General features: G+C 62.5%; 1 pseudogene; it reads right to left on the bottom strand.

Moving 5' to 3' along the window:
- Positions 1 to 9,998: 9,998 nt before the first annotated feature.
- LOC148219236 (28S ribosomal RNA) overlaps positions 9,999 to 10,000 on the bottom strand; it is a 2,393-nt pseudogene continuing 2,391 nt past the window's right edge.

The raw sequence follows: 10,000 nt of genomic DNA, 5'->3' as shown, positions 1-10,000 counted from the left end.
CGGCACCCACGGGACGCTAAACTCGGACCAGGGCCAGCGCCGGCACCTCGCGTGGTTTTAAGGACACCTTGAGTGCTCACGGGGCCACGCGGCCATCACACAGCCTGGGACGGTAAAGATGTTCCTTCCCCGGCAAGCGGAAGGAGCGACACCTCGCCTGCGACGGGAAGCGAATTGGACAGGAGACCGCCCTGCTCGAGGGACCGGACACCACCGAGACTTCGCCCGGAGGAGCCGGCCCGCCGGGGGCCCTTTCCGACGCGACCCGAAAAGCCTCATCGATCGGACGGGGACAGAAAGAAAAGCAGCCGCGGGGCAACGGGGAGCCCCCGCGGCCGCGGGTTCCTGGGACAACGGCAACGGAGCAGGGCTCCAACATGCGTGCGAGCGGGACACGTCCCCGAGAGGCCCTCCCTTGGCGCCGCCGAGCCTCCCCGACGCTCCCTAGGCCCCCGACGCCGGCGGGCCGCTTGCAACCTTCGGGATCGATCACGCAGCAGAGGAAGAGAGCGGGGGGTGCCGCCACCCGCCCGCGGGCCGCAAGACAACGGAAAACGGAGCAGCTGCCACCGACCACGCCGCGGGCCACCGGCTTTCGCCCGCCTCGCAGCGATCGGCTTCCCACCCGGAAAAAAAGCCGGGGGGAAGGGCAAGCCACCGCACCAAAAAAAAAACTAAAAAAAAAAGCACGCCATGCGTCGCACGACCCGTGCTAGCCACGGGGGTCACGAGCCAGGGGTGGGGGCGAGAACGCGCCTCTCAACTCCTCCCGTAAAACCCCTCCAACCACCGGACATACGGTCTCTTTTCTCACTCGCCAACACAGCCAGCCCTTCTCTCTCGCCTTTCGCTTTCGCTTCGGTGGCGGCCCGTGACCCTTCGTCAGCGCGCGCTTCTCGGTGCCGCGGCTTAGGGCCGCGAGAGAAAAAGAACGGAGGCCGGGCGGGCACCCCCACACTGCCCCGCACACCGGCACGCTTTAATAAAAAAGAACGGAGCCGCTCGCAAAACCCAGCCCCCGCCGGCAACGGCAACCACGGCAGCCGGGGCAGGCCAGACACCACGGGCCGCCCCGGCACGGTGCCTCGATCGCGCCCGGCCGATACCGAGAAAGGGCGAGGCGCCGCCGCCCCGCCCACGACACACTCTCGGGGGCTCACTCGCTCGCTCGCTCTCTGTTGGGTTGCGGGGTCCGTCCTGGGGGGGGGGACACGGCCGGCCACCGCGGCCGACCGCCGCCCCGGAAAAATTCTGCCCGCTACACGCGGGTCCCCGGCTTAGGGCCGAGGAAGGGGGACGACTTCAACAACACACGGCAGGGCCGGACACTCCCGTCACCGAGCCCCCCTTCGCAGGCAAGCAAGCGAAGCCGAGAGGCGAGGCCACACGCCCCACTGCATGTCCCCCGCTGCCCTTTCGATACGGACACAACTCTGGCAACACAGGTCGGGAGCGGGAAACGAGGCGCAGCCAACCTCGGCCAAGCGAGCCACGCCCGGGGGGCTCTCGGGGAGGGGGGCCAGGGAAAGCCCGGGCAGGCTCAACACAACCCCGGGCCGGCCCCACAGAAATCCAGCCCCGGCTGCCGGCCACCAGCGTGCACCGGGACCGACAGCCGAAGAAATGCCGCACCCGGCGAGCGGGCGGGGCCCCGGCTTAAGGCCGGGCAGAAAAGGGGCGAGGCGCCGCCGCCTCGCCCGCCACCATCCCCGGGGGAGCGAGCAGGCGCCCGGCTCCCCGTTGTCACGAAACCGGCAGCAGCCGGGCCGGAGCGGGACACACTCGCGGCTTTCTCGCCCTCTCTCTGGGCCTTTTTCTCGCTTCTCCCCCGCCTGGAACAACGCAGCCTCGCCTGGGCCGGGGGAGCGCGGTGGCTCTCGGATCGCATCGCTCTCTCTGGGGGCTTTCTCGCTTCTCCCCCGGACTGAACACGCAGCCTCGGCCTGGGCCGGGGAGCGGCTCTCGGATCGCATCGGTCTCTCTGGGGGCTTTCTCGCTTCTCCCCCGACTGAGCACGCAGCCTCGCCTGGGCCGGGGAGCGGCTCTCGGATCGCATCGGTCTCTCTCTCTGGGCTAACCTGTCCCAGTCGAACTGGGTAAGACGGGAAGCCGGACGAAGCCACGCGACTCGCCCCGACATCGGCGGTGTTCTTCTGGCCCTGGCGACCGCACGCGCGTCCGCCCTTCTCCGCCACGGACACAGGCACGGCAACAGCCTGTGGGGATACGGCCCGTCACCTCGTTCCCATAATACGGACAGATGGGCCCGAAGCGGCGGAGGCCGGAAAGAGAACCGATGTACGTGACCGAGGGGGCGCAGTGGCGCACGCCGCCTTCTACGATGACATAGCCGGAGGCAGCGAGAAACAGCGACCCCTTGGAGTACTTCCAGGCCGGCGGCGGACAACAGGTCTACCAGCCATGAAACGGGCAACAGGTCTACCGACGGCTTGCTGCGGACAACAGGTCTACCCAGCCATGAAACGGGCAACAGGTCTACCAAGCTGCGGACACCAGGTCTACCCAGGGCATGCTGCGGACACCAGGTCTACCCACGGCTTGCTGCGGACAACAGGTCTACCCAGCTGCGGACAACAGGTCTACCCAGGGCATGAAACGGGCAACAGGTCTACCAAGCTGCGGACACCAGGTCTACCCAGGGCATGCTGCGGACACCAGGTCTACCCACGGCTTGCTGCGGACAACAGGTCTACCCAGCCATGAAACGGGCAACAGGTCTACCAAGCTGCGGACACCAGGTCTACCCAGGGCATGCTGCGGACACCAGGTCTACCCACGGCTTGCTGCGGACACCAGGTCTACCCAGCCATGAAACGGGCAACAGGTCTACCAAGCTGCGGACACCAGGTCTACCCAGGGCATGCTGCGGACACCAGGTCTACCCACTCAATGCTGCGGACAACAGGTCTACCCAGCCATGAAACGGGCAACAGGTCTACCAAGCTGCGGACACCAGGTCTACCCAGGGCATGCTGCGGACACCAGGTCTACCCAGCCATGAAACGGGCAACAGGTCTACTCACGGCTTGCTGCGGACAACAGGTCTACCCAGCCATGAAACGGGCAACAGGTCTACCAAGCTGCGGACAACAGGTCTACCCAGGGCATGCTGCGGACACCAGGTCTACCCACTCAATGCTGCGGACAACAGGTCTACCCAGGCATGAATCGGGCAACAGGTCTACCAAGCTCCGGACACCAGGTCTACCCACGGCTTGCTGCGGACAACAGGTCTACCCAGCCATGAAACGGGCAACAGGTCTACCAAGCTGCGGACAACAGGTCTACCCAGGGCATGCTGCGGACACCAGGTCTACCCACTCAATGCTGCGGACAACAGGTCTACCCAGGCATGAATCGGGCAACAGGTCTACCAAGCTCCGGACACCAGGTCTACCCACGGCTTGCTGCGGACACCAGGTCTACCCAGCCATGAAACGGGCAACAGGTCTACCAAGCTGCGGACACCAGGTCTACCCAGGGCATGCTGCGGACACCAGGTCTACCCACGGCTTGCTGCGGACACCAGGTCTACCCAGCCATGAAACGGGCAACAGGTCTACCAAGCTGCGGACACCAGGTCTACCCAGGGCATGCTGCGGACACCAGGTCTACCCACGGCTTGCTGCGGACACCAGGTCTACCCAGCCATGAAACGGGCAACAGGTCTACCAAGCTGCGGACACCAGGTCTACCCAGGGCATGCTGCGGACACCAGGTCTACCCACGGCTTGCTGCGGACAACAGGTCTACCCAGCTGCGGACAACAGGTCTACCCAGGGCATGAAACGGGCAACAGGTCTACCAAGCTGCGGACACCAGGTCTACCCAGGGCATGCTGCGGACACCAGGTCTACCCACGGCTTGCTGCGGACAACAGGTCTACCCAGCCATGAAACGGGCAACAGGTCTACCAAGCTGCGGACACCAGGTCTACCCAGGGCATGCTGCGGACACCAGGTCTACCCACGGCTTGCTGCGGACACCAGGTCTACCCAGCCATGAAACGGGCAACAGGTCTACCAAGCTGCGGACACCAGGTCTACCCAGGGCATGCTGCGGACACCAGGTCTACCCACGGCTTGCTGCGGACAACAGGTCTACCCAGCCATGAAACGGGCAACAGGTCTACCAAGCTGCGGACACCAGGTCTACCCAGGGCATGCTGCGGACACCAGGTCTACCCAGCCATGAAACGGGCAACAGGTCTACTCACGGCTTGCTGCGGACAACAGGTCTACCCAGCCATGAAACGGGCAACAGGTCTACCAAGCTGCGGACAACAGGTCTACCCAGGGCATGCTGCGGACACCAGGTCTACCCACTCAATGCTGCGGACAACAGGTCTACCCAGGCATGAATCGGGCAACAGGTCTACCAAGCTCCGGACACCAGGTCTACCCACGGCTTGCTGCGGACAACAGGTCTACCCAGCCATGAAACGGGCAACAGGTCTACCAAGCTGCGGACACCAGGTCTACCCAGGGCATGCTGCGGACACCAGGTCTACCCACTCAATGCTGCGGACAACAGGTCTACCCAGGCATGAATCGGGCAACAGGTCTACCAAGCTCCGGACACCAGGTCTACCCACGGCTTGCTGCGGACACCAGGTCTACCCAGCCATGAAACGGGCAACAGGTCTACCAAGCTGCGGACACCAGGTCTACCCAGGGCATGCTGCGGACACCAGGTCTACCCACGGCTTGCTGCGGACACCAGGTCTACCCAGCCATGAAACGGGCAACAGGTCTACCAAGCTGCGGACACCAGGTCTACCCAGGGCATGCTGCGGACACCAGGTCTACCCACGGCTTGCTGCGGACACCAGGTCTACCCAGCCATGAAACGGGCAACAGGTCTACCAAGCTGCGGACACCAGGTCTACCCAGGGCATGCTGCGGACACCAGGTCTACCCAGCCATGAAACGGGCAACAGGTCTACTCACGGCTTGCTGCGGACACCAGGTCTACCCAGCCATGAAACGGGCAACAGGTCTACCAAGCTGCGGACAACAGGTCTACCCAGGGCATGCTGCGGACACCAGGTCTACCCACTCAATGCTGCGGACAACAGGTCTACCCAGGCATGAATCGGGCAACAGGTCTACCAAGCTCCGGACACCAGGTCTACCCACGGCTTGCTGCGGACAACAGGTCTACCCAGCCATGAAACGGGCAACAGGTCTACCAAGCTGCGGACACCAGGTCTACCCAGGGCATGCTGCGGACACCAGGTCTACCCAGCCATGAAACGGGCAACAGGTCTACTCACGGCTTGCTGCGGACACCAGGTCTACCCAGCCATGAAACGGGCAACAGGTCTACCAAGCTGCGGACACCAGGTCTACCCAGGGCATGCTGCGGACACCAGGTCTACCCACTCAATGCTGCGGACAACAGGTCTACCCAGGCATGAATCGGGCAACAGGTCTACCAAGCTCCGGACACCAGGTCTACCCACGGCTTGCTGCGGACAACAGGTCTACCCAGCCATGAAACGGGCAACAGGTCTACCAAGCTGCGGACACCAGGTCTACCCAGGGCATGCTGCGGACACCAGGTCTACCCACGGCTTGCTGCGGACACCAGGTCTACCCAGCCATGAAACGGGCAACAGGTCTACCAAGCTGCGGACACCAGGTCTACCCAGGGCATGCTGCGGACAACAGGTCTACCCAGCCATGAAACGGGCAACAGGTCTACTCACGGCTTGCTGCGGACAACAGGTCTACCCAGCCATGAAACGGGCAACAGGTCTACCAAGCTGCGGACAACAGGTCTACCCAGGGCATGCTGCGGACACCAGGTCTACCCACTCAATGCTGCGGACAACAGGTCTACCCAGGCATGAATCGGGCAACAGGTCTACCAAGCTCCGGACACCAGGTCTACCCACGGCTTGCTGCGGACAACAGGTCTACCCAGCCATGAAACGGGCAACAGGTCTACCAAGCTGCGGACACCAGGTCTACCCAGGGCATGCTGCGGACACCAGGTCTACCCAGCCATGAAACGGGCAACAGGTCTACTCACGGCTTGCTGCGGACAACAGGTCTACCCAGCCATGAAACGGGCAACAGGTCTACCAAGCTGCGGACACCAGGTCTACCCAGGGCATGCTGCGGACACCAGGTCTACCCACTCAATGCTGCGGACAACAGGTCTACCCAGGCATGAATCGGGCAACAGGTCTACCAAGCTCCGGACACCAGGTCTACCCACGGCTTGCTGCGGACAACAGGTCTACCCAGCCATGAAACGGGCAACAGGTCTACCAAGCTGCGGACACCAGGTCTACCCAGGGCATGCTGCGGACACCAGGTCTACCCAGCCATGAAACGGGCAACAGGTCTACTCACGGCTTGCTGCGGACACCAGGTCTACCCAGCCATGAAACGGGCAACAGGTCTACCAAGCTGCGGACACCAGGTCTACCCAGGGCATGCTGCGGACACCAGGTCTACCCAGCCATGAAACGGGCAACAGGTCTACTCACGGCTTGCTGCGGACACCAGGTCTACCCAGCCATGAAACGGGCAACAGGTCTACCAAGCTGCGGACACCAGGTCTACCCAGGGCATGCTGCGGACACCAGGTCTACCCACGGCTTGCTGCGGACAACAGGTCTACCCAGGCATGAATCGGGCAACAGGTCTACCAAGCTGCGGACACCAGGTCTACCCAGGGCATGCTGCGGACACCAGGTCTACCCACGGCTTGCTGCGGACAACAGGTCTACCAACTCAATGCTGCGGACACCAGGTCTACCCAGCCATGAAACGGGCAACAGGTCTACCAAGCTGCGGACACCAGGTCTACCCAGGGCATGCTGCGGACACCAGGTCTACCCAGCCATGAAACGGGCAACAGGTCTACCAAGCTGCGGACACCAGGTCTACCCAGCCATGAAACGGGCAACAGGTCTACTCACTCAATGCTGCGGACACCAGGTCTACCCAGCCATGAAACGGGCAACAGGTCTACCAACTCAATGCTGCGGACAACAGGTCTACCCAGCCATGAAACGGGCAACAGGTCTACCAAGCTGCGGACACCAGGTCTACCCACTCAATGCTGCGGACAACAGGTCTACCCAGGCATGAATCGGGCAACAGGTCTACCAAGCTGCGGACACCAGGTCTACCCACGGCTTGCTGCGGACACCAGGTCTACCCAGCCATGAAACGGGCAACAGGTCTACCAAGCTGCGGACACCAGGTCTACCCAGGGCATGCTGCGGACACCAGGCCTACCCAGCCATGAAACGGGCAACAGGTCTACCAAGCTGCGGACAACAGGTCTACCCAGGGCATGCTGCGGACAACAGGTCTACCCAGCCATGAAACGGGCAACAGGTCTACTCACGGCTTGCTGCGGACACCAGGTCTACCCAGCCATGAAACGGGCAACAGGTCTACCAAGCTGCGGACACCAGGTCTACCCAGGGCATGCTGCGGACACCAGGTCTACCCACGGCTTGCTGCGGACACCAGGTCTACCCAGCCATGAAACGGGCAACAGGTCTACCAGGCTGCGGACACCAGGTCTACCCAGGGCATGCTGCGGACACCAGGTCTACCCACGGCTTGCTGCGGACAACAGGTCTACCCAGCCATGAAACGGGCAACAGGTCAACCAAGCTGCGGACACCAGGTCTACCCAGGGCATGCTGCGGACACCAGGTCTACCCAGCCATGAAACGGGCAACAGGTCTACTCACGGCTTGCTGCGGACACCAGGTCTACCCAGCCATGAAACGGGCAACAGGTCTACCAAGCTGCGGACACCAGGTCTACCCAGGGCATGCTGCGGACACCAGGTCTACCCACGGCTTGCTGCGGACACCAGGTCTACCCAGCCATGAAACGGGCAACAGGTCTACCAAGCTGCGGACACCAGGTCTACCCAGGGCATGCTGCGGACACCAGGTCTACCCACGGCTTGCTGCGGACACCAGGTCTACCCAGCCATGAAACGGGCAACAGGTCTACCAAGCTGCGGACACCAGGTCTACCCAGGGCATGCTGCGGACACCAGGTCTACCCAGCCATGAAACGGGCAACAGGTCTACTCACGGCTTGCTGCGGACAACAGGTCTACCCAGCCATGAAACGGGCAACAGGTCTACCAAGCTGCGGACAACAGGTCTACCCAGGGCATGCTGCGGACACCAGGTCTACCCACTCAATGCTGCGGACAACAGGTCTACCCAGGCATGAATCGGGCAACAGGTCTACCAAGCTCCGGACACCAGGTCTACCCACGGCTTGCTGCGGACAACAGGTCTACCCAGCCATGAAACGGGCAACAGGTCTACCAAGCTGCGGACACCAGGTCTACCCAGGGCATGCTGCGGACACCAGGTCTACCCAGCCATGAAACGGGCAACAGGTCTACTCACGGCTTGCTGCGGACACCAGGTCTACCCAGCCATGAAACGGGCAACAGGTCTACCAAGCTGCGGACACCAGGTCTACCCAGGGCATGCTGCGGACACCAGGTCTACCCACTCAATGCTGCGGACAACAGGTCTACCCAGGCATGAATCGGGCAACAGGTCTACCAAGCTCCGGACACCAGGTCTACCCACGGCTTGCTGCGGACAACAGGTCTACCCAGCCATGAAACGGGCAACAGGTCTACCAAGCTGCGGACACCAGGTCTACCCAGGGCATGCTGCGGACACCAGGTCTACCCAGCCATGAAACGGGCAACAGGTCTACTCACGGCTTGCTGCGGACACCAGGTCTACCCAGCCATGAAACGGGCAACAGGTCTACCAAGCTGCGGACACCAGGTCTACCCAGGGCATGCTGCGGACACCAGGTCTACCCACTCAATGCTGCGGACAACAGGTCTACCCAGGCATGAATCGGGCAACAGGTCTACCAAGCTCCGGACACCAGGTCTACCCACGGCTTGCTGCGGACAACAGGTCTACCCAGCCATGAAACGGGCAACAGGTCTACCAAGCTGCGGACACCAGGTCTACCCAGGGCATGCTGCGGACACCAGGTCTACCCACGGCTTGCTGCGGACACCAGGTCTACCCAGCCATGAAACGGGCAACAGGTCTACCAAGCTGCGGACACCAGGTCTACCCAGGGCATGCTGCGGACAACAGGTCTACCCAGCCATGAAACGGGCAACAGGTCTACTCACGGCTTGCTGCGGACAACAGGTCTACCCAGCCATGAAACGGGCAACAGGTCTACCAAGCTGCGGACACCAGGTCTACCCAGGGCATGCTGCGGACACCAGGTCTACCCACTCAATGCTGCGGACAACAGGTCTACCCAGGCATGAATCGGGCAACAGGTCTACCAAGCTCCGGACACCAGGTCTACCCACGGCTTGCTGCGGACAACAGGTCTACCCAGCCATGAAACGGGCAACAGGTCTACCAAGCTGCGGACACCAGGTCTACCCAGGGCATGCTGCGGACACCAGGTCTACCCAGCCATGAAACGGGCAACAGGTCTACTCACGGCTTGCTGCGGACAACAGGTCTACCCAGCCATGAAACGGGCAACAGGTCTACCAAGCTGCGGACACCAGGTCTACCCAGGGCATGCTGCGGACACCAGGTCTACCCACTCAATGCTGCGGACAACAGGTCTACCCAGGCATGAATCGGGCAACAGGTCTACCAAGCTCCGGACACCAGGTCTACCCACGGCTTGCTGCGGACAACAGGTCTACCCAGCCATGAAACGGGCAACAGGTCTACCAAGCTGCGGACACCAGGTCTACCCAGGGCATGCTGCGGACACCAGGTCTACCCAGCCATGAAACGGGCAACAGGTCTACTCACGGCTTGCTGCGGACACCAGGTCTACCCAGCCATGAAACGGGCAACAGGTCTACCAAGCTGCGGACACCAGGTCTACCCAGGGCATGCTGCGGACACCAGGTCTACCCAGCCATGAAACGGGCAACAGGTCTACTCACGGCTTGCTGCGGACACCAGGTCTAC

Source organism: Sturnus vulgaris, unplaced genomic scaffold, assembly GCF_052056855.1.
Source record: "Sturnus vulgaris isolate bStuVul1 unplaced genomic scaffold, bStuVul1.hap1 Scaffold_156, whole genome shotgun sequence".
Taxonomy (NCBI): domain Eukaryota; kingdom Metazoa; phylum Chordata; class Aves; order Passeriformes; family Sturnidae; genus Sturnus; species Sturnus vulgaris.
The sequence above is the reverse complement of the archived record's forward strand: the minus strand, read 5'-3'. Positions and strand labels throughout refer to the sequence as shown.